The 25,511-nt window shown below is 40.6% G+C and overlaps 1 protein-coding gene across 2 annotated transcripts in view; it reads left to right on the top strand.

Moving 5' to 3' along the window:
* LOC135216374 (uncharacterized) overlaps positions 1-25,511 on the top strand; it is a 56,064-nt gene that overhangs the window by 13,533 nt on the left and 17,020 nt on the right. The window lies entirely within an intron of this gene.

The following is a 25,511-nucleotide window of genomic DNA, read 5'->3' as shown; positions in this document are numbered from 1 at the left end:
GCTTAATCATTTCGAATATAACGCAAGACAGTTGTTGAATCTGTCCAATAATAGACCTCATCCACCTTGAAATCTATCATGGCCAGAATTGTGGTTCCAAGTCTTACGGCTAGTACAGCTGCACTAACCTCTAGGCGGGGTACTGAAACATTCTTCAAGGGTGCTACCCTTGCTTTTTCTATAATGAATCTACATGATACATTTCCCCACTGATCTGTGACCCGCAAGTATGCCACTACTCCTAAAGCCATGATGCTTGCATCCGAGAACAGATGCAGCTGTATTAGGGTAGCTGACTCCCACCCAATAACCTTTAGGCATCTTGGCACACTTATCCCTCTGGTCTGATTCAACTAGTTCACCCACACCCTGATGCGGTCAGTGGTGTCGGAGTCCAATCCCATGTCCCAGCCTATCTTCAATCTACACAAGTCTTGCACAATTATCCGTCCCTCAATTAAAACTGGTGCCAATATGCCGAGGGGGTCGTAAATCAAGGCTAGCTCTGACAACAAGCTGCGTTTAGTCCTTGGAACTGAAACCAGATCTGCCTGGACACCCAATTCATCAGTGGCCAAGTCCCACTGTACTCCCAATGCCTTTGTCTTATGTGACCCTGATCCATCTATGAACCCTGAAATGCCCTTACCGTACCACTCCCTTGGGATGGATGACAAAACCTCCACGCATGAGCTACTGAACTTCATCAATGTAAATCCCCCTTTTTATGCAAAGCTCCTTAACCTCTAACAAATTACTTAACAAGGCATCTTGACGATCCTCGGCTTTCAAACAGTCATCTACATAGAAATTGTTAGCAACAGTGTCCTGTGCTCCCTTGGAGAACCCATTCCCAAAGTCGCTTGCTGTCTGTTTCAACACAAAATTCGCAATGCTTGGTGATGAACAGGCCCCAAACAGATGTACAGCCATTCTAAATTCAGTTGGCTCCTCATTGAAACTATTTTCCCACCAAAAGAACCTGAGGTAGTCCCGCTGATGTTCTGGTACCCGTACCTGGTAAAACATTGTATTTATATCCCATGTATAGGCAAACAGACCTCCCCTAAACTTAACCAACACACCCAGCAAAGAGTTCATCACATCGGGTCCCTGCAATATTAGGTCATTCAATGACGTGCCCTCCACCCTGCTCGCACAGTCAAATACAACATGGACCTTGTCTGGCTTGTCTGGATGTTGCACACCAAAATGAGGGATATACCATACATTTTCCTGGCTGGCCGAGGTAACTCGCTCAGCATATCCTTTCTGTAGCATCTCGGTCATGAAGGTACTGTATTGCTTAGCGTAGGTACCATCCTTCATTAGCTTCTTACGAAGGCTGTGCATACGGCGCAATGCAATGTCTCTTGTTTCTGGCAAGGGTCCAAGATTGTCGCGCAGAGGCAGTGGCACTTCATAACCCCCCTCTACAGTTCTAACCCCCTTTTGAATTAGATCTAGCCATTTCTTATCTTCTGCAGACATTTCCCTTTTGGGAGATGCCACGTCCTGGAAGTCTCGATTATAATCTTCCACCAGCATGCGGTCTAACTCCAAACGCCTGCTTGTTACTTGGATCCTATTGATGTGCTCTTGACACCTCTTGTCCTTTGCCCCACAGACTACCCAGCCCAATAATGTTCGTATGGCATGTGGCTCATGGAGGCAGGTTGAGTTAATGACTTACCTCGGCTCAAGTAAGTGAGGAACATTGTTTCCAATTAATAATCCCACTTCAGCATCCACATCTGGGATATCTATTTCTTGCAGATGTGGCCAACATTCCAGATCTCCGCCCCTGACCACATCACACTCATCGATAGGTATGCGGGAGGTGCTTAACACTGGGGGGAGTGTAATGCAATTCTTACCATCATAGTCTAATACTGACAATCCTGAGACTAGGCTACGTGCAATTTCCCCTGTTCCATTGATGGTTTCAACACTCACCTTTACGTCTTGCATCTCAGTGCAACCTAATGTCTTCATTAAGGCCTCTGAACAAAAGCATGTAGAACTCCCATTGTCCAAAAAGGCCCTCATCACAACCCCCCTTCCTTCCCTTGACCTAACTCTTATTGGCACAACTGACATCCCTGTGCCAGCACTACCTCCCCCCCCCCCCTTAACTGCTCTGAACATAGCAATTTTGTCATGCGTACCTTCCCCCTGAACCACTAAGGCCCTATTTGTGCTCTCTGGTTCCACCACTTCTGCTTCCTGGTGTCGGTGCAACAGAGTTGGATGGTTTTTGTTACATACATTGCACCTTTTCCTGTATCTGCAATACTGGGACATATGACCATTTCTCAAACAACCAAAACAAAGCCTCAATTCCTTAATGGTGTTTAGTTTGTCCTCATGCCCCATTTTAGCCATTTGGTCGCATTCATCTATTATATGTGGTCCTTTACAGTGCCAACATGAAAGTGGAGCATCCCCAATTTTGTTACATGAAACTTTCCTTGCCCTCGTTAAACCCTCTGATTTGCTTGGTGCCGAATCTTCTCCTAACCCAGGGGTGGCCCCCCTTTTACCACTCTCGAACAGGTGGCGCCCAAACAAGGGATTTTTTAAGACCCTAGCCTCCCCTTCAATGAAACTAACTAAATCATCAAACTGTACGGTCTGCCTCTTCTCACTAATTATCTTGTCGGCAACTCTACACCATCGATCCCGCACACTAGATGGGAATTTGCTCAGGATCAACCTCATTGTTTTTGGGTTCTGCAATTCAGCGACACCATAAGGGACGCACGAAATTGCATTTCTGCAGGTTTTTAACATCACCGCATACCCATCAAAGTCTTCTGCATTATTTTCCCCCATGTCCTTCCATTTGATTACCTTATTCACGTATGCGGTGGCTATTTGCTCAAGGTTGCCGTATCGCTCCTCCAGCAATTTTCTTGCCTGCCTATAGCCCTCTGAAGCATCTAAGTGGAGGCAAGCTGCCACTATCTCATTTGGCCTACCTGTTGCGTATAAATCCAGATACCTCAGCCTTTCCTTATCATTTGTCAACTGGCTGCTAAATAGGCCATCGAATGAGTGGATGAACCTAAAATACTTTGTATAATCTCCATCAAACTTAGCCATATCCTGCTTGGGCATCAAGCTTTTGAGGCTGCAAGAGATTAATGTCTGCAAGATTTCCTTATTACTTAAGTCCCCTTGGTTATTCCCACCTGAGTTGACTTCAGGCGCTACTGCACCCAAACCCATGGGTTATTCACTCCTGTCCATGTCAGGGTCTATGTGCTCCCTTATCCTAGTAACGGGAGTTTTTTCTCTATCATTTTCATCAAATTGTTGTAAAACCTTCTCCTCTACCACCACCTTAGCTATCTCTGCCACCAACCTAAGCTTCTCCCTCCTCTGTCTTAAAGTTTCTTCCTCTCACTCTATGGCCTGCAGCTCTTCCAACTTCTCTAATTTTGCTTCCAATCTGGCTCTAGAAGCAGCTGCCAACATACGCCTACTCCCAGTAGAACTCACGCTCAACTGTTTAGAGCCCCCTGAAGCAACAGATTGCCTACCATTAACTGATGCACTATCCCCCACATTTAAATGTTCCTCCTCCTCTGGGAAGGGCCCAATGTCCTCTCCTGCCTCATGGTCCTGATTGATCTCACTGTCCTGCCTGACCTCGAGTTCCTTTAAAAATTCCTGAACACTCCTGCCCTCCTTCTCTAGTGACTCACTTAGACGCTGATACAATTCAGATTTGTTCCCCCTCCATTGGGAGGCTTCTAGCTCTCGAACCCTCCCTCAATTGCACAACTTTAAGGGTCTCCATTTTCCTGGATTCAGCTCTGGCCACTCCCTATGAGCTAATGAAATTCCCTAGTCGAACCGTAGCTGACCTAACCAATGAGTTGCCAAGAACCTGCACCACTCCATGAAGACAACTACCAGTACCTTACTCAGTTGCGACGTCACAAAGATCCTTCAAGCCTAGGGAGCAACCCTGAATGCATCAATGTCTCGTGTCCCAGCCTTATTTACTTAAGCCTTACTGCAAGCGGCAAACAGACTGTGGGAAATCATCCTACGAACCTGAATTAATACACCATGAGGCTTAAACATGTTGCACTGCTCTCCCAGCTTGAGCACGCCTGCCCCTCTAATTGCTATTAACCCTTTACCGTGGTTCATCAGGGTCCCTAGCTAGGACACCACAATCCTACCAAATTTCGTTGCCAACCCACAAACACGATCTTGAACCCCTCAAATTTTGCCAATCAGCCCTTGCCCTGGACAAACTCACCCAGATGTAGTTTTGCATACCAACCACAAAATTATGCCCCTCCCTGAAGAAATGGCACAAATCCGGGAACCATCACAACATATAGCTATATATATATAATATATATATATATATATATATATATATATATATATATATATATTTAAAGAAAGGTAAGATTGTAAGAACCCTAGTTAAATACACCCTACACACACAAACCACTGCCCAGCAATCAACAATTCTCACATTAAATGACACAAATGTTTTTACACATGACTACCAATGTGCAAGATTATCCTGCTGAATAATTCTCCAAAACAAAATTAATTACCCAAACCTAAATAATCCTCCAAAACAAAATTAATTACCCAAACCTGAATAATTCTCCAAAACAAAATTATTTATCCAAGCTTGAATAATTCTCCAAAACAAAATTAATTGCTCTACTTAACCAGTCCCTCTTACGACGCCAGTAGAATAAATTTAAGCGGCCATAAGAATCTTAAACTTAAGGTCTCCCCTCCTCAATAACTGTTAAATATTAATGACGTACGCCAAAATTCGTTAAAATTCGCTCATGAACATTTTAATCCCTTCGTTGCAGAACTGCCATATGCCTGATAAATAATTTGACTCATGCGACACTTTTAACAATCGCGCCAAACACCTTCAGCGATACACAACAACATTAAAACATGAACATTTAGCATTCGTTGCGGAACCACCATGGCCCTGATAAATAATTGCATTGGTGATGGCACTACCACTAAATACGCCTAACAATGCCTTAAAGAAATGGATCCAACAATGGATTCTCATTTTTGTAGATTTAGCTTTCTTCGCCCTCCTGGCCTTCTTTGGGTGCAACGTGGTAGCGGACGTCTTTTGAAAACTGGCTCATTTCCTTGTCTTCTCCGCTCAGCTTTGCCAGAGGGGTAAATAGTCGATTTGTGACTGGCTGGCCCAACGTGGGTGTGAGAGTGAAACATCGACTGTTATTTGCCTTTATTACAATCGGTCACTGAAAAAATGAACAAACATAAATATTCACAGTAGTGACAATTTTGCCATTTTAGCTAAATGATAACTCCTTAACACTAGGACAGGTAAATCCCTTAACTCACATTAGAATCAATTTCTCAGTCATCACAATAGTTAAAATAACTATAACTGCACATAGAATCTTTAAGAAATATACATAGGCAATACCATGCACTTCGAGGAATTAAAAATGTCATGAGCGATCTCTACCCGTCAGCTATCCCAGCCCGTAGCGTGTTTCACCCTGGTCCAACCCCTTACGACCTCTCATGCATTAATTCATGATCTAAGTATAAGATCTCTCATGCAGTGATTCATTATTAAATTATAACAATCTCTTAACAAAATAATACCCTTTTTACTTACCAAATCGTTTGCTTTCCCACTGTAAGGACCATCTGTCTTAATCCCCTCGTGGTCTGCTGCCTACATTCCTGAAGGGGAACGGCATCATAATTTGTGCACATGACCCCTAAAAACACTCGTTGAACGAGCCTGTATTTCCATCATATTCACTGCTCTATTTAGCTATCAATTGTTATTCATCAGCAACAACCCTCTCTTAGCTCTTAGTCTATAAAATCTCAATACACTGCAATGCTTACCTCCTAAATCGCTTAATTTCCTCCAAGGTCATACACATCCGTCCGCTCTTAGGTCTAAACACAAAAGGCCAAGCTTGCCTCCCACGCACTTGACCAGGCGGCGGGGAAAATGAGGCGATGGTTCCTTTTCCTTGCTCGTCATAAAGGGAGAGAGGAAATAGAAAAAGCGTCCAAAATCACCCTTAGTGTCCACAAAAGGAAACTTGTTCACATGTAAATAAAAAATTTTTCTTTTGAGATGGGACAAGAATATACGCTTATATCTTATATCAAGTGGCCCGTAATTCAATTACCAAATTTTTCTTCTACCACAAAAACAGCTGTTTACGACTGCGCAGCAAGCAAATAGTTAATGGTCGCGCAGCGAACATATTGTTTTTCAGTCACGCAGCGGACATATTGTTAACAGTCGCTCAGAGAAAATGCCCAAACTTTTCCTGCATCGACAAATAATAATAAAGTTTTGTATTTAAAATTTTTATAAGTGTTTTCTTTTTCACCAGTATAATTATAATTATATTTAGATAGAAACATAGAGTGGTAATTGAGCTGTTTTCCTTCAATTTACTTGAAGTGAGTTAGAACCAGGGAAGTACTTAGACTTCTGAAATCAGAGAAATCCTTAGACTTTTAAAGTTGTTGATGGAGTGATACCCTTTAATTAATTTAATTACACATAAGATTACCTCACACCTGTTTTGAAGAACTTAGTCTGATTTTCTACAATACTGGTAAGTTGTTTAATGGATCACTGTTGCCTTTAGAGTATTCAGTCGTTTAGTACCTGTGATGAAGGTTCAGGTGTCTGGCTGTTGTGAGGTACTCATTTAATGATTGGTAAGTGTAGTAACCAGATACTTGGCACTTTGTCACAATATATATATATATATATATATATATATATATATATATATATATATATATATATATATATATATATAATATATATAATATGCACTAAGCTACAAATGTCCTTTAATATCCAATTTGCTCTCCCTCTGAATTGATATATTTCCATATATGTTAACCGAAAATATATTAAAATTCTGAGGGAGAGCGAATTGGATATTAAAGGACATTAGTAGCTCAATGCATGTGTATGTATCACGGAGATGTGATAAAAATTCATATATATATATATATATTAGAGGAAAAGACCCCATATAGACTCCACTTCTCTAACCCCGCCCCCCGCCCTCCACCAACCCAAGGGGCGTGGCTACCCCCCCTCCCCCCCCCTCCTGATATGCTCATGTACGTACGTGAGGCCTAAAAAGGGGCGTAGCCACCCTGACCCCATGTAGACTCCACTATCCTGGGGGGCGTGGCCACCCCTGACCCCATATAGACTCCACTATTCTGGGGGGCGTTGCCACCCCTGACCCCAAATTGACTCCATTTGTATTATTAGCTGATATACGTAGATAAGGTGTAAAAGGGGGTGTAGCCACCCTTGACCCCAAATCGACTCCACATTATTGATGAGCTCATGTACATCCATGAGGTCCAAAAGGGGTGGGGGCGTGGCCTCCTGTAACTCTACGGGAATAAAACCAACATTTCAGCCCCCCACCATCAACCCCAAATTGACTCCACTTTTCTACTCCTGTGACGTCACGTACCTCTACGGGAATAAAACCACCGTTTCAACGGCCCCCACCACCACCCCAAATTGACTCCACCTTTCCTACCCCCCGTGACGTCACGTAACTCCTCGGGAATAAAACCACCATTTCAACCCCCCACCCCAAATTGAGTCCACTTTTCTACCTCCTGTGATGTCACGTAACTCTTCGGGAATAAAACCATCCTTTCAACCCCCGACCCCAAATTGACTCCACCTTTCCTACCTCCTGTGACGTCACGTAACTCTTTGGGAATAAAACCATCCTTTCAACCCCCGACCCCAAATTGACTCCACCTTTCCTACCCTCGTGACGTCACGTAACTCTACGGGAATAAAACCACCATTTCAACCGCCCCCCCCCCCCACCCCAAATTGACTCCACTTTTCTACCTCCTGTGACATCACATAACTCTTCGGGAATAAAACCACCATTTCAACCCCTGACCCGAAATTGACTCCACCTTTCCTAGCCCCCGTGACACCACATAACTCTACGGGAATAAAACCACTATTTCAACTCCCCACCCCAAATTGACTCCATTTTCCTAACCCCCCGTGATGTCACGTAACTCTATGGGAAACCCATCTTTTCAACCCCCAACCCCAAATCGACTCCACCCTTATGGCCCCGTGACGTCACGTAACTCTACGGGAATAAAACCACCCCACCCTGACCTCAGATAGACTCAGTTCATGGCTTTTTTGCGACTCATGTCCCATTTAATTGTTTTCAACGTAACCGGGACGTTTACCTCCTCCTCCTCCTATAAATTCTCGAAATTTATATATGCACATCGCAGATATAGCCTCTCTCTCTCTCTCTCTCTCTCTCTCTCTCTCTCTCTCTCTCTCTCTCTCTCTCTCTCTCTCTCTCTCAGCCATTACATTTTGATTTATATATATACACAGCTGCTTAGATATTCGGAGTATCATGATAAAAGCAAATTTGGTGACTGACTTTATCCTCATGTGAGACATATATTTATCAATTTGATATCTCCCCCAATAACCGACAGGGACAATGTTATCTGATGATGAATCATGCACACACACACACACGATGAAACGAGACCTTATCACCATATTTGTCAAGCTAACTTCACCCCCACGTGAAATTTTATTTATCATAGAATTTGAGTCATAATCTCCATGCCGAACATAAGGACAAAGGCACACATTTCAATTTTGTTTATTTATTAATACCGAGTTTGAAAGAGGTTAAATGAAAAATCAAATGACAGACGGAATTTCAATTTTGTTTATTTATTAATACTGAGTTTGAAAGAGGTTAAATGAAAAATCAAATGACAGACGGAATTGTTATTTTATATTTGTAACCAATGCTAAAGACAGGGGAATGAATTAATATTCCATACAAATACATACATTAGAAAAAAAACTGTACAAACATGAATGCGATAATATACACATTCGCTTTTTCAAAAACAATACTTCAACGAAACACACAGCTACTATATATTTTCTAACCTGTTCCTTCACATCACAGCCCTAATATCCACCATATACATCTTCTCCAGCACTTTCCTGACTGTGTATCAAAGATGACGTTTCATCTAACACCTCAAAGCTTTCCTCCAACAGGGATAAATTCTTTTCCATTATAGCCACGCAACATATTTTACCAATTTTGCTCATTTCATCACTGAATATAGCTAACACAGGTAAATATTGATTCAACCAAGTCGTATTAACCAGCCCGCTTTGACCGATGCCAGCGGGAAAGATAACATATTTGACATAGTCATACGATGATTTAAATCATTCTTCCTTCAATTTCTTGACCGAAGAAAAAAAGTGATTGAACCTCATCTGTTTGCTATCTCTGCCCAAACGATCGGCGTGATCTTCATCTTTGGAATAAGCCACGCTCTTTTGCGCGTATTCATTATCTTCAATGGGGGCGCCGATACTGTATTGGGTTAATAAGGTAGCTATGGTGGATAGATCAACTTCTTCGTCGCATTCCCAAGATGTGATATTTTCAGGTCTTTTCACAATGGCGGACCCTTCAATACCCCTATCACGAAGATAGGTATATGATGCACCAGTGTGAGAATATCGAAAACCTGCCAATTTGGCATACAGATAAGCTCGAATTACGTCCGCCACCACACCGTAATTCCTGCATGTCACACAATTAGTGGCCACTACTAAACACGTATTCCTCTTCCTGAACTTATTTTTGGACAAATTCCTGAAAACTAACTTGCACGAGGAGGTTGATGAAGCCATGGCGAGAGTTCACGTCTTGATGTGACAATCCTTCAAGAGATAATGAGCTACGAAAGCCCCGCAACCCGAGCTCCCTCTATCACAATTACTGATTACAAACCAGTTTTGACAAAGCATCAAGTCTCTCAGCAATGATTCACGCTCACACGATTAAACAAGTCTTATCATTCCCTCACGCCAAAGGTCATCCACACATATGACTCATTTTATCAAAATCAGTATCACGTGACTAAACGGCTCCGGTATCATTGTTCCTAAAATGTTAATAAGCCACCCTCGCATCCATCATGCTTCTGTTTCTTTTCTTCCACACACTCGCCATCTTGTTTTTCGCATGTCCCGCCCTAACCTTCCCACCCCCTCCCCCTCCCCCTCCTCCTCCTCCTCCTCCTCCTCCTCCTCCTCCTCCTCCTCCTCCTCCTCCCTTTTTCCCCATGTTTCGCCACGTTTCGATTTGTTTTTTAATGGCTATATTCCTTAACATCCAATCTTTAACCCCCGCCATTTCAATGAAGTAGTGATAATTCGAAACATTATCAACGTGGGATTTTTTATTCCCTTGAAATTCTCGAGCTATATCTAAAATATTATAACCTGCGAGTGGATGAGTTAAACCTCCTTCTTCATTCCATTCAACCGTGTTAGAATCTTGTAAGTGCTTAACAAAAGCTGTAACGTATGACTTTTGAGGTTCTTTAAAAAGTATTGGAATAATACCTGTTAAATCGGGATTGCGTTTTTTGCGAGTCATGTCCCATTTTATTGTTTTCAATGTAATCGGGGCGTTTACCACCTCCCCTCCAGTCACTGCACCTACGCTTTCTATAGGAGGAGGAGGAGGAGGAAGAGGAGGTCCTGTGAGCGATATAGCTGGCATAGACAGTTTTTGGATATTAAGAGGGACGAGTCCGCTACTTCTAACAGCTGCCATATCCAACTTGCCAGTACCCTCCAGGTTATTAATATCACCATCACAAACCTCTTTTCTAATCATTAACCTCTCGTAGGTAATGGTAGGGATAACGTAAAACTCCTTCAATTTCAATTAAAAAGACTTCCTACCAAACTCGCAGCAATAGGCAATAACACCGATAGAATAGTCCCCCCTTTACGACTTTTCAGTATATTTTTCTTCTTAGATATGGACGTTGTTTTCAAGGACACAAGATGAATTTCTTGTCTACAATTTCTTAAGTGTTTAATAAACTTCTTATCTTGAGTTAGATTACCACAAAGAAAATAGAGTAGACACCAAACCACCGTTTAAGATGGGAATTACTTTACTTCTTTCACTGGGTGATGAACCAGAGATGAATAAAATAAAGGTTTTATTTTTACGTATTAAAGGTTGCTTACGGTTCATATCTGTACAATTTGAGATTCATCAACCCAGGAATTGAATTGACTCAGATAACCTTTCCAATGAACGTAATATCGAGTTTTATTATTTTTCCTCCTCCTTCCCAGAATAGTGATATCATACGTTTCTGGTAGATTTGTGGGAATTAATTCTTCACGATAAAATACGCCCTTTATTTCTTCACCCGGTAAATCTTCCAAGAAGTATACGGGCGGATTTTGCGTTGTATCCACTTTTCGGATTTAAAAAATTTCCAGAGTATTTTGAATTGTATATCCCCTCCTAAAAATTGCGTTCTGACGCTCATCGGCAATACGTACAACATCTCCAACATTCAAGAGAGAAATGGGGGGAGGATTAACGAGAACAGCCTTTTTATACATACTCGAGAATTGACGTTCAATATCATCTCTAGCTGTTAATGCGTGAATCTCTTGCGGGGCGCGACCCAAACTTCTATGGGGGTATGGTTATAACTCTGAACAATGTCGCGCAAGACGTTAATGTATTTTAAGGTATTCTTATGTGTGAGATATCTATGTATCCGACCCTTAATAGTCCTTATTACTCTTTTAGCTATAGAGGATTTGATTTCTCTCGAATAAACGCTATATAATTTTATATTTTTACTATCTAGATATTCTCTGACGTGTTTGTTATAATATTCCCTACCCTCATCACTATTCAAACGTGAAATTCCCAAAAATTCGGTAGATTCGATAACCTTCTTCAAAGCGCGACGCATAGTAACACCATCCTTCTTTTTCAAGGGAACAAATTGTAGATATCTGGAAAACACATCAATAAAGACCAGCAAATATTTAAAACCATTATTATACCGAGCTAATTTGGACATATCAGCTAAATCGGTGCTCGCTATTACTCGAGGTTTGGGTGACATGATTTTTCTTCTGGGAAATTTTTTTCGAGTGACTTTATGCAGTGTGTAAGACTTTTGCCCGCGTAAGAATTCTTTAACATTTTCACACGTAATTTGGCTATTCAGATTTTTCGCTACTCTGAATAAAGAGTCCACCCTGCTGAAACTACCCACACCCCATGCATCGCTGTACAGTTTTTAGCAGTTTTATCCGTTCTTTATCCATATTGGTAGGCTATTTGATATTCCGTTTCACCCAGAATATTAGTTCGGAGCTGTAATAGTTCAGGTGTTGACAGAGCAAAGTCTACTAACAAATAACCGTGGAGGTTACGTGATAGGGCCTTTTTATATATGTCCGAAAAGGCAGAAGCTTTTTGATGGACGAATAACTGCCGACCTAAAGTTTCAATTTGACTAAAATCACGATTTTTCATTAGAATATAATGTGAACAATTCAGGCTTATACTTCTACTAAACTTGCCCGAATGAAACATATTCTGCGTTATGAATATAACTGAAATAGATGAATGTCGTCCCGCTGTGAAGGCGTTAGTGACAAATTTATTATCACTAGCCTCGAGGAAGCAATCGACGAGTATGAATAATAGACCTTTATTAACCTCCGTCTCCCCTTTTCAGCATAATCAAAGGGATTTAAAATTTCTTTGGATACTTTAAATTTGGGACCTATTGAGGGATGTGTTTCGAGGGGGTGTTTAGATACCCCGCAATATAAAATGTATTGGAAACGCGTTCCATAGAGTTCAATGATTTTTTGACATAGGACGGACTTGCCACTGTTACTAAACCCCGCGATGATAATACGAGCGGGATTAGCGAACGGGTCTAACAACTGCCCAGGGAAGGGACCTGTCACGGCCATGATGTCAGCGCGTTCAAGACTGTAGTTGTGTACTTTATGTGCTCCTTTTTATATACAAGCCTTAATAATAATTAGGGTGAATTGAAATTGACGGCAATAATATTTGTTTCATTTTGATAATGAAATACATACAGGTTTTTTCCTACAATAAAAAAATAGAACATACAGTAAAAATGCAATCTGTAATAAAAAATACAATATAATAATTTAGAAATATAAAAAACTAACTGTGTATATGAATATATAATAAAAATACATTATATGCAATATAGTAATATATTAAAATATATGAATATAGGATAAAATATATAGTAAAATATACAAACTATGACACCCAGTCAAGGTGTGATACGCCTCTGTTTAAATGGAGGAGAGGGTGAAACCATTTCTCGACGAGGAGAAGTCAAAGACGTCAGAGAGAGAGAGGAATTAACATTGTATATTTTACTATTCTCTCTTCGACGATTTGAACATCCTTTCCTGTGGGAAATGATGTGATGGATGTAGGGTCGGAGGAATAGGAGGAGTAGGAATTCTCGAGGTGCTAGGAGCAGGAATATTTAAAATTGGAGAGATTGCCGCTACTACCGGCGCCACCACTGCCCTCTCTAGCTCCTCCTCCTCCCCCTCCCCCTCCTCCGCCATACCCTCCTCCACCCCAATGTCTGGGTGTCCATACGCCAATGATATATAAGGTGTCACATAATATCTCTTGTCCTCTAAAGGACAGAGAGATACCTTTCGCTGGCTCGTATGACACATCGTGCCTCCTACTCTTTGCAAATTGTGCACACAAGTATAAGTAATCTCATTCTTTTCGATTACAGCTCGATACTGGTCATGTGGAATGGTCTTTTGCCGGCACCTTTGTACTCCTTTCAAGGTGTTACTACGACTAGTTTCCGTCAGATACGAATAAACTTTTAGTTTAACGCCGATAATTTCCCTCATGAGTTCAGCCCCCGTTTCAACCTTGACTAACCCGAGTTCTCCCTTACGTGACTCATCATACAATTCATGAGTTTTGGGGAAATTACTCAAATCCATGTAGGGTTTGAGCACACCATTCAGTTCCCGATTGAGGTTGTCAGTCACCAGGGAAAAGATCAAGCTGTCAGTGTCGGGGTAAAGGAGCTGAACTCGGTGTCCATACTGCTTTCGAAGAACGTCATAATAGAACCGATACATCATATCCTTCGCCATGTCTAGTATACTGAAACCGATATAAATCGGGGATTCAGCCATAACAGACTCTTTGCAATGGTTCACAATGTACCTGTCATTACCCAGTTTTTCCAAAGACTTGTACGTGTGTTTGGACACATTCCTGAGGAGAGAGGCTTCACCGGTGGTGACGACAGTTCGGGTAGAATAATTCTATGAATTTTTAATAGTGACACCGAAAAGACCATTCATTATGATTTTGATGGTGTTCCTCTTGTCCGGATCGGTGTCTTTAGCACGCCTTTCAGCATTCTCCAGAATATATTCCCTCAAATAAAAATCCTGTTTGAATTTGTACACTTTCCTTATTACATCAACTTCGAGACCGAGTCTTATCAACGTTTGTAATAAGGGAAGACATCAAGTGATTACACATGGGTAAATGCGTACCCGTCAACTTAACATTGTTCTTGGGTAGCTTCACCTTGAACTTATTCATTAGGTTTTTACCATTGGGCGATAGATCCTGGTGAGTCACATTCATGTGATGAATGGCGAGAGGGAGATCGTCCATCTGTAGAGCAACATCCCGTCTAACTGGTTTGGTATCGAGCAGGATGAAATAACTGTATTCACCCTGTGAATCAATGGCAGTAATATCGCTAGCGACAAAACTTTCTAATTCGGCGGGGGAAAGTTCAGTTATTTCACCCAAGGGCATTTTGTATTTACTCATAACTGTGGGATACAAAATGGTGAAATCAACGTATAACATACACGATTGAGGATCACCCACCCTAAAACTGGGATTTAACTCTGGATTATTAGCTACGCATTGCCTTCAAACTAGACTACAAAAACCACCGCGGATGTTTTTACAAATTAACTGATAGAGTTCACCATTCGAATTGAGGGGGAGACGAATTTTAGAGGAATATAGGAAAGCATCGAGTGAGAGAGAGGTAGAAGTCAGGTAACGGTCGGGGTCTAGTCCAAATTGCACCATGGCAGCCTTCCTCCAAGCTAAATAAATGTCGGCTAATAATCCCACATCCATTAACAAATACAAAATGGTGTAATCTAGAAGATTGGTGCAATTAGCGGCGTTCCAAACCTTGACCATGTGTGCATAGCCCCCGCTGGAAAGGGTTTCTCCCGTAAGTTCCGAATCGAAACACTCTCGAGAAGGGATGCCGGGCTTTCGCACGATATTGAAACCCATCACATAATCATAAGGGTAGTACTGTTTACCCGTACCCACTAAATCGAGACAATTCTGAGAATACTGGGTTAACAACTGACAACGTGCGATTTCGAGGGATCCTTTCTGTTTGATATGACTCGAGGCGAGACTAGAAAGGGTCCCTCTAATCACGTTGTTGCTATCCACAAATCTCAGATTGCCCAATCTGGCCGAGTAAAATTTTCTACCCTCACATTTCAGAATTTCAAAATCATGCTGAGCCCCCGCCTCTTTCAAGATCAGGGCAATGTCATATGACAAATTGACACAGTGCACACACAAAGTTGTCCTGTGCCACAAAATGAGCGTGATGTCGCATTTTTGTGACTCCAGCCTTGAATCGACGTTACATCCTTCGCAATGAGTGCTCGCTTCAAACTTACGGGTGGATTCAGGAGTCATATGTAAAGGATACGCACGCATTCGTTCGCGCAATAACGCCCAGTCCCGGTTCATGTTCTGCAAACAATCATCAACACATTTCTCTATGTGACATAGTCAATGGGTACAATATTCCCCCGTTCTACCGTCAACGATCACGTAGCAGTAAGCGAAAGCTTTCTGCCGAGATACTATTCTCGGATCGTCTTCTCTGGTCTTCGGTTGAATATTATTCGCTTCAAAATCCAGAAAAGCCATGTGCGAGATTGGGTGAAGAGCTTTAACTTTAGTAAACTGTTTAAATTGGCCGGGTTCTGGGTATTCGACAGTGGTTCGAGCGGTACAGGCCTGAGTGTGTGCCTCGTGGATGGTGGGACTATTAAAGTCAAACAATTGTAACACATACCTACCACCCGTGTGCTCAATCCCCCCGCCCCTGCTTGAATCCGTGTCGGAACTTCTTCACGAATGCCAACATATCCTTAATCAACGCGACGTGGTCGTCAGTGATTAATAACAACGTGACCAAATGAGGGCTTTGGGGGTTACCACCTTTCCTCGCCAGATGTACCGTCCAATGTTTTTTCCGCTGTTTCCCCATGACTAATTCACATAATTTATACAGATATATGTTGAGGTTATTCCCCTTTTCTAATGTTTTGAAAGAGTCATGGGTCAACGGCATATCTGGCAAGTGTTTGATATTAAATTGTCCCCTCCCCATCCTCCTCATTAAGACATGGGGAAGGTTGTTAATACGTGTGGGAGGGTTATCCCGGAGTACAACGTACGCTTCTAACGCTGTAATGACACAGTTGTACCCGGACTGAATATTGATAACCTGATCACTACCGCGGACTCCCTTGGGATACACGTTGAAGTTAATAATATTCACTAACTCACGCCGCGTGATATGAAGTTCAACCCTATCCAGCGAGGTCATACACCAACCCGAACCCTCAGTACAGTTGAGTCTCTCTTCCAAGTTATTAGCTATAAACTCAATAGTCTCCTCCAGGGAGTCATAGATCGAGTCAATCGTAGTGAGGGTGGGTGGAGTACATACATAAAAAGCACTTTTTTCATTCATGTCGCCTAGCATCCTCACACTGGTGATAATAACACACAAGTAGAGCATAGCCGAGCGAATACCTCTTTCAAGGAAGTTACTGTGCACATTTTCGCGTAATCGGGCTATGCTACTACTTAACTTCATTGCCACGTCAATGTGTGACCCTACTGCAGCCTCATAATGAATGGTACTCACTACCTTGTTACCCTCCGTTCTTTCCCTTGTGAGTGAAGATCCCCTTCTGGTTCCTACACCTCCACCAATGTGTGATGCTTCATTATTATTATTACTCCCAATCAAATCTTCATCTAATGGGAAGTCTTCAGCGAAGGGATCTGTAAAGATCATGTTAAATAAGCACCAGAGCAAACGTGTATTATAATAATAATAATAATAATAATAATAATAATAATAATAATAATAATAATAATAATAATATTTTACCTGGATCGGAGGGTGGTGAGGTTGATTCATCATGGTGGCTAGAGGATTGGACATTTTCTTTAATGACGTGGCAATTTGTGAGATAACAAATTCATGAATATGGTGTGACATAACATGAACATGGAGTTTTTATGTACATATATTATAAACCCGGTGCCCATTGTTAGTCATACAGTCTACATTCAACATGTGTAGTGATCACATCATATACGTGAATAGCAATACATGTATAGGTACATTTCCAGAAAATTGGGCGTGTAAATTTACCAATAGGTTAGCCGCTCCTATATCATTACTGAAAGGAGTGGAATATGAAGTGGGGCTAGTGGGAGTCATTCTCCCGAAATTATCTTACGCTATTAAAACAGGAGACATTGATTTTACTATTCAATTTAACGCGATCTATAACGAGTCAGATGGGAAACGCGTTTATACGTATATTTATAAGTCCATTTCAGGTTTATTGGGTGGTGATATGAATGGCATGACTAGAGCGTTTAATACGGAAATTATTGAACAATTATCTGAATTTTACAGTGAGCATATTTGCAGAGCTATCCGCAGGGACGGTTTATTCTCATGGAATGATGACACGAAGAGAATGAGCATTCCACATATCGATGCAGGAGCAGCCAAAGTTGATATGATTGATTCAATTACGATTAAATTCAGTGCTAAAGCAGCTCATATGTTCGGTTTCAATGAAAAAGTCAGGTATTTAATATACAGTTCGGGTGCGTTGAGACTTCATGACGGTAGAAATATATTCCATCAATGCGTTGAATACGTTTACCTGTATTCGGGTATCGTTCAACCTACCATCTTGGGTGATAAAATGGTTAATCTCTTAGACTGTTTCACGTTAGGATGTGGATGTGGTAAAGGTCCGCATGCCATTTATAAACCTTTAAATACCATTGACGTATTGGATTACATACCATCGATGTCTCGAATCAGAACGGTGAACAAATAATGTTTACTGAAAATGGGGTTGTATCATGCAGTCTGCATATAAGACCTAGATAAAATGCTATCACACTTTTCTTATAAACACCATACGTGACCTATACCCGTCATAGTATTTAACCGACATGGCTGGTGAGCACACCTTATATTTGAGCAGTCTCGGCTGTTTAGACACGTATACCAAAAATACACCTTCGAAATTTGCCAATAGATTACCTACACCTATATTATTACATAATGGGGTTGAATATGAAGCAGGTTTAGCTTCGATCATGTTCCCGGGGAGTTATTACACTATATTATCCAAAGATGATTTATTCACTCTCGAATTTATTACAGAGCGTCATAAACATGATAGGCATACATATTTGTATAGACCGAGAATAGCAATGTTAGCGGGGGATATGAAGAGACTCATGAGAGCTCTTAATAAGGACGTGTATGATTATTTGAAAGTTTATTACAGTGATAATTTCATAAATTATTTTAATAGTAACAGTTTATTTCATTGGGATGAAGATTTAAGGAGAATTACTATACCACGTATCAAGAGAGAGAAAATGAGAACGGGGGACGTTAAAAGTATGTACGTCAAATTTAGCGGAAAAGCCGCGAAATTATTAGGTTTTCATATTAATACCGGTTATGAAATATATGGCGGGCGTGAATTGAATTAACACGTTTCCCTTGATTCTCTACCTGATAATTGTGGGGTAGATTATATATATGTGTATACGGATTCAACCGACGATTTTTGGCGGGAGACTAGTAAATATATTGGACTGTTTTACTTTAGCAAGTGGTAGAGGAAAAGGAATACATAATACAGTCAACAAATTGTTGAACACAAACATCTTGGATCAGATTTCTATTCTTATCACGGATCAAAATGGACACCTTTTACATTTCATTAAAGACTTGAGTGTTACTTGCCTGCTCCGTATAAAACCTAGAGGAAAATTAGATGAATAGGTGCATATATAATTCGATGTTAACCTTATTCGTGATCATAACACCCTCGAGTCAACTAGAACTTGCGAATCAAGCTCCACTTAAATTGTTTGGGAATAGTATAAACAGTAAAATGAGAGTGTTATTCGGCCTCCTTCAGAGGCGGAATTTAAAAAACTATTTTTATCGGACCCTTTATTAAGGAGAGAGGCGGGGTTTGAGGATATTTCCGTTTTCTATCCCGGCCGCAGGAGGGGAAGTGGCATAAGTGGTATTGCACGTAAAGTGCATCCTTTTCTATTTAATGCCGCGAAACCTTCAGTTAATGTATTCGGTAGATCTGTGTTATCTGATACAGTAAACGGCGGTTTACCTTTAAAAGAATCCATAAAACGAAATGGTATAAGGGCCCTCAAAACTACTGGACAAGAAATTTTAAGCAGTACTGGAAGGAGACGAAGGAGAACGAGACGGAAGAAAACGGTGAAACGATTAGTTAGATGGTCGAGTGTGGGAGGAAAGAAAAAATATAGGAAGAGGAAGGGCACACGAGTTAAATCTAGGAGTAAATATAATAAGGGCGTGTACGATCTTTTGTAACTCATTCATCAATTGACATTTGGCGGGTACGCACTCGTTCTACCCTTCATCTAAAATTATATAAACACGGAGAATTATTGAAACTTCAAATAATTCAAAGGAAAGACTGGATTTTACACCTTGCAATATTTCCATAAATCAAGTTCTATCTGATAAATATATATAATTTTGCGTTAATGGGGTGGCAGGTTCTTTCTTGGATTTGTCAAGTAGCCTATAGCTTTAGAATTATATACCACAATAGATAGGGCCGGGACGCAATTAGCGGATGGTGACCATGTGTCTGTCATTAATGGTATTAGTAATACATTATTTAAATCCGCTTCTGTTTTCTTGTGAATGAAAAAGTTGTGGATCTGTCGGTTTTTAACTATCAATCTTATATCAAAATGTTGAAAATGATAAAACCCTCGGCATTGCCTACCACTGGTCGGGTGGGATTTTTATACGATGACTATCATGTAACACACGGGGTAACTCGGCAATTTACTGCCAATACCTTCGGTCAAACCAGCAGGTGGGAGACGAAAGTTATAGGTGACATTAAAACATGTATTTACTGGATTCGGTTGATTTGAGACTTAGACTCGAATTAGCGAATAATAACTGGGTTATGGGTGCCCACACAGACGGACTTTTAAATGTGTTGAATGTAGAAAAGGCTAAATTATGGATCGATAGAGTTACCCCACATTATAACGCAATGTTGGCTTTAAATGAGGCGATAGCAGTTAATCCTATACAATATATATTTGATAAGACTTTATACAAGACATACATTATTGGGCAAAATGAAAATTCGATTTTAATTGATCGGCCTTTTAACAGTTGTATACCTGAAAAAATCACATTGGCCATGATTGATATGGAAACATTTTCAGGTTCTTACGCGACCAATAGTCTATATTTTCAATCTTTCGATTTAAATAATATACATATTACCGTTAATGGGAATTCTGTATATAATATTCAATGTAGTTTCCCTAATACCATCATGCAATTATATTACGAGATGCAGAAAAGTATAGGGGCTGGCGGTGATAATCTGATCACTTATGATAGTTTTAAAAATGGTAGAGCTGTTTACTGCTTTAATTTTGTGGTGGAAGATGTTGAAAATTCCATGCTAGTGGAAATTTCAGCAAACCTGCAAATATCGATCAGGCTGGGTACGGCTACGCCTAACCCTTGCATTATTTTACTTTTCGGGGATACCAAGGGTATTTTAACGGTGGATGCGGATAGGGTTATTCAGTGTGATGTTAGAGGTTAAATGGAATGGATACAAAAGAAATTGAAATAAGTTTAAAAGGTTCACTCAGTGACCGTGTTAAATATTTAGGTGTGTTCACTTCGGATGAAGTAGGATTATTGACATTGCCAGAAAATAGAATTGAACCTTTAGTTTTTATATCTAATACATTATCTTCGTCTACTGATATTAATATTGTTGGTCATTGGGTATGTTTTTACGTGGAAAAATCACCTAGAAATATAATCTTCTTTTTTGATAGTTATAAATAGTATAAATAGTATAAATCCAAAAGTTTATTCGAATGACTTCTCTAAATTTATATATGCGCATCCCAAATATAACCTCTATCAACTAATAAAACAAATACAACCCGATAAATCGTGCAAGTGAGGTCTTTACGTTAGTTTTTTGTTCATTGCGTGAGTCACCGAGGTGTGAAAACAGTATTATCCTTAATACAAAATGTATTCTCATTCACTCGTTTGGGAGGTAATGATAAATGGATAACGGGATATTATTTTAAATATTTGAAAAAGTTTAAATGTTCACATTGGACGTCGGGGGTCAAACATGCTATTACGTACAAGGAATGTTTCTGCATCTTAAACAACTAAGGTAAATGCATATTTTTCTTTGATTTTTATATTACCCTATTTACATTCTATTAAGAATATATTCTATATATGTATCGTACACCTTGAATCACATAACTTTTTTTACTTATTTCAGGATGAGCTGTGAGAATCATTCACCCGTATAAGTCAGTGATAAACTGCTGAGGCATCTTAGTTGTTTCCTCTTAAACGCTTTTCGGAATATTCAGGTTACAATAAGGATACACGTGGACGTTATATTGGGATGCGTGCTGAGGCGGTCTGACAGTGATTAGTGTATTGAATTTGTAAATTGTCTTTATGTGGTCAATCAATCCTTATGAATGATTATATACGTGTTTTTTTACTATACCCACCATACATTTGAAATCAAAAACAGGGAAACGTAGAAAAAGTGTGCGTGTTTCTATGGAATCAGGAACTGTTATTAAATAAATATCTAACACATCGGTTTTACATACCTTCACCGGGTTGCTCGTTTCCTTCGGTAGTGGGTGGTGGCGAAGTTGGTCGGGAGTTGCACTGTTGTGGGCTGCCAATGGGAGTTGTTGCATCTCCTGCTACTTCTTCTTCTTCTCCTGCTTCATGGTCATGACCCGTTTTCACCTTCCTAATAAATGAGTTTGGGGCTCCAACACCATACTAGTAATGGTGTCTGACTTGAGTGGCTACTTCATCGGCTGACAGTTCACTACTAGAGTTGTTTCCCATATCTGAAAGGGAGGAATAATGACTGTTTTATATATTCCGCTTCTTTCAACGGGTACATTATTTTATAAGAATATCTATTCCGTATACAGATGAATCTTATTGCTGTTTTTAATACTTACTATATGTTCAAGTAAATGGAAAGTGTTTTATATGCTACTTACTGAATAGTGACGGAGGGAAATGATGTTTCGGTCAAGAGAAATACTTGTAGGGACTGAGGGTCGGCGTGCTGCACTTACTCTTATACACTTTGGGTAAGGAATAATTACGTCAATTTCCCTTGTCGGCTGTATTTATGGTGTTCAGTCGGAAAGTAATAATCAGGTGTGACATACGGTGTTTCATTGAAGTATTGTATTCCAAAGATGCAGATCACACCGATCTGTGTGGATGACCTTTGGCGTGAGGGAATAATAAGACTTATTTAATCGTGTGAATCATTGCTGGGAGAGACTTGATGCATCATCACAACTGGTTTGTAATCAGTGATTGTGATAGAGGGAGCTCGGGTTGCGGGGCTTTCGTAGCTCATTATCTCTTGAAGGATTGTCGCATCAAGACGTGAACTCTCGCCATGGCTTCATCAACCTCCTCGCGCAAGTTAGTTTTCGGGAGCTTGTCCGAAAATAAGTTCAGGAAGAGGAATACGTTTTTAGTAGTGGCCACTATTTGTGTGACATGCAGGAATTACGGTGTGGTGGCGGGCGTCATTCGAGCTTATCTGTATGCCGAATTGGCAGGTTTTCGATATTCTCGCACTGGTGCATCATATGCATGTCTTCGTGATAGGGGTATTAAGATAATGAATACGTGCAAAAGAGCGTGGCTTATTCCAAAGATGAAGATCATGCCGATCGTTTGGGCAGAGATAGCAAACAGATGAGGTTCAATCACTTTTTTTCTTCGGTCAAGAAATTGAAGGAAGAATGATTTAAATCATCGTATGACTATGTCAAATATGTTATCTTTCCCGCTGGCATCGGTCAAAGCGGGCTGGTTAATATGACTTGGTTGAATCAATATTTACCTGTGGTAGCTGCATTCAGTGATGAAATGAGCAAAATTGGTAAAATATGTTTTGTGGCTATAATGAAAAAGAATTTATCCCTGTTGGAGGAAAGGTGCGTGGAAGATTTTTATATGAAAAACTTGTTAGCTAAATTTAAAAGCTTTGAGGTGTTAGATGAAACGCCGTCTTTGATACACGGTCGGGAAAGTGCTGTAGAAGATGTATGTGGTATATACTAGGGCTATGATGTGAAGGAACAGGTTAGAAAATATATAGTAGCCATGTGTTTCGTTGAAGTATTGTTTTTGGAAAAACGAATGTGTATATTATCGCGTTCGTGTTTGTACAGCTTTTTTTTCTAATGTATGTATTTGTATGGAATATTAATTCATTTCCCTGTATTTAGCATTGGTTACAAATATAAAATAACAATTCCGTCTGTCATTTGATTTTTCATTTAACCTCTTTCAAACTAGGTATTGATAAATAAACAAAAGTGAAATTCCGTCCGTCATTTGATTTTTCCTTTAACCTCGTTCAAACTCAGTATTAATAAATAAACAAAATTGAAATGTATGCCTTTGTCCTTGTGTTCGGCATGGAGATTATGACTCAAATTCTATGATGAATAAAATTTCACGTGGGGGTGAAGTCAGCTTGGCAAATATGGCGATAAGGTCTCGTTTCATCGTGTGTGTGTGTGTGCGTGATTCATCATCAGATAACATTGTCCCTGTCGGTTATTGGGGGAGATATCAAAATGATAAATATATGGCTCACATGAGGATGAAGGCAGTTGCCAAATATCCTTTTATTATGATACTCCGAATATCTAAGCAGCTGTGTATATATATATATATAAAACAAAATGTAACGGCTGAGAGAGAGAACGAGAGAGAGAAGTCGATAGAGGGTATATTCGCGCTGTGCATTTATAAATTTCGAGATTTTTATAGGAGGAGGAGGAGGAGGTAAACGTCCTGGTTACATTGAAAACAATTAAAGGGGACATGAGTCGCAAAAAAGCAGTGAACTGAGTCTATTTGGGGTCGGGGTCGGGTGGTTTTATTCCCGTAGAGTTACGTGACGTCACGGGGGCATAAGAGTGGAGTCGATTTGGGGTCGGGGGTTGAAATGATGGGTTTTCCGTAGACTTACGTGACGTCACGGGGGGGGGGGGGATAGGAAAATGGAGTCAATTTGGGTGGGGGGGGGGTTGAAATGGTGGTTTTATTCCCGTAGAGTTACATGACGTCACGGGGGTAGGAAAGGTGGAGTCAATTTGGTGTTGGGGGTTGAAATGGTGGTTTTATTCCCGAAGAGTTACGTGACGTCACGGGGGGTAGGAAAGGTGGAGTCAATTTGGGGTCGTTGGTGGGGGGTTGAAATGGTGGTTTTATTCCTGTAGAGTTACGTGACGTCACAGGAGTAGAAAAGTGGAGTCAATTTGGGGTTGGTGGTGGGGGGTTGAAATGTTGGTTTTATTCCCGTAGAGTTACAGGAGGCCACGCCCCCACTCCTTTTGGACCTCATGGATGTACATGAGCTCATCAATAATGTGGAGTCGATTTGGGGTCAAGGGTGGCCACACCCCCTTTTACACCTTATCTACGTATATCAGCTTATAATACAAGTGGAGTCTATTTGGGGTCAGGGGGGGCCACGCCCCCTAATATGAGCTCATGTACGTACATGAGCTTGTAAGACAAATGGAGTCAATTTGGGGTCAGGGGTGGCCACGCCCCCCAGAATAGTGGAGTCTATATGGGGTCAGGGGTGGCCACGCACCCCAGGATAGTGTAGTCTATATGGGGTCAGGGTGGCCACGCCCCTTTTGTTGGTGTGGGGGGTGGCCCCGCCTCTTTTTAGTCCTCACGTACGTACATGAGCTTATCAGGAGGGGGATGGGGGGGTAGCCACGCCCCTTTGGGGGTTGGGGGTGGGGGGCAGGGGGAGGGGGGCGTGGCTAGAAAAGTGGAGTCTATATGGGGTCTCTTTTTCCTCTACATATTAATATATATTATATATATATATATATATATATATATATATATATATATATATATATATATATATATATTATGATATATACATACATATCATATAGATATAATATATATATATAGTATATATATATATATATATATATATATATATATATACATACATATAATATACATATATATATATATAG

This window comes from Macrobrachium nipponense, chromosome 6 (genome assembly GCF_015104395.2).
Source record: "Macrobrachium nipponense isolate FS-2020 chromosome 6, ASM1510439v2, whole genome shotgun sequence".
Classification (NCBI taxonomy): Eukaryota; Metazoa; Arthropoda; class Malacostraca; order Decapoda; family Palaemonidae; genus Macrobrachium; species Macrobrachium nipponense.
The sequence above is the reverse complement of the archived record's forward strand: the minus strand, read 5'-3'. Positions and strand labels throughout refer to the sequence as shown.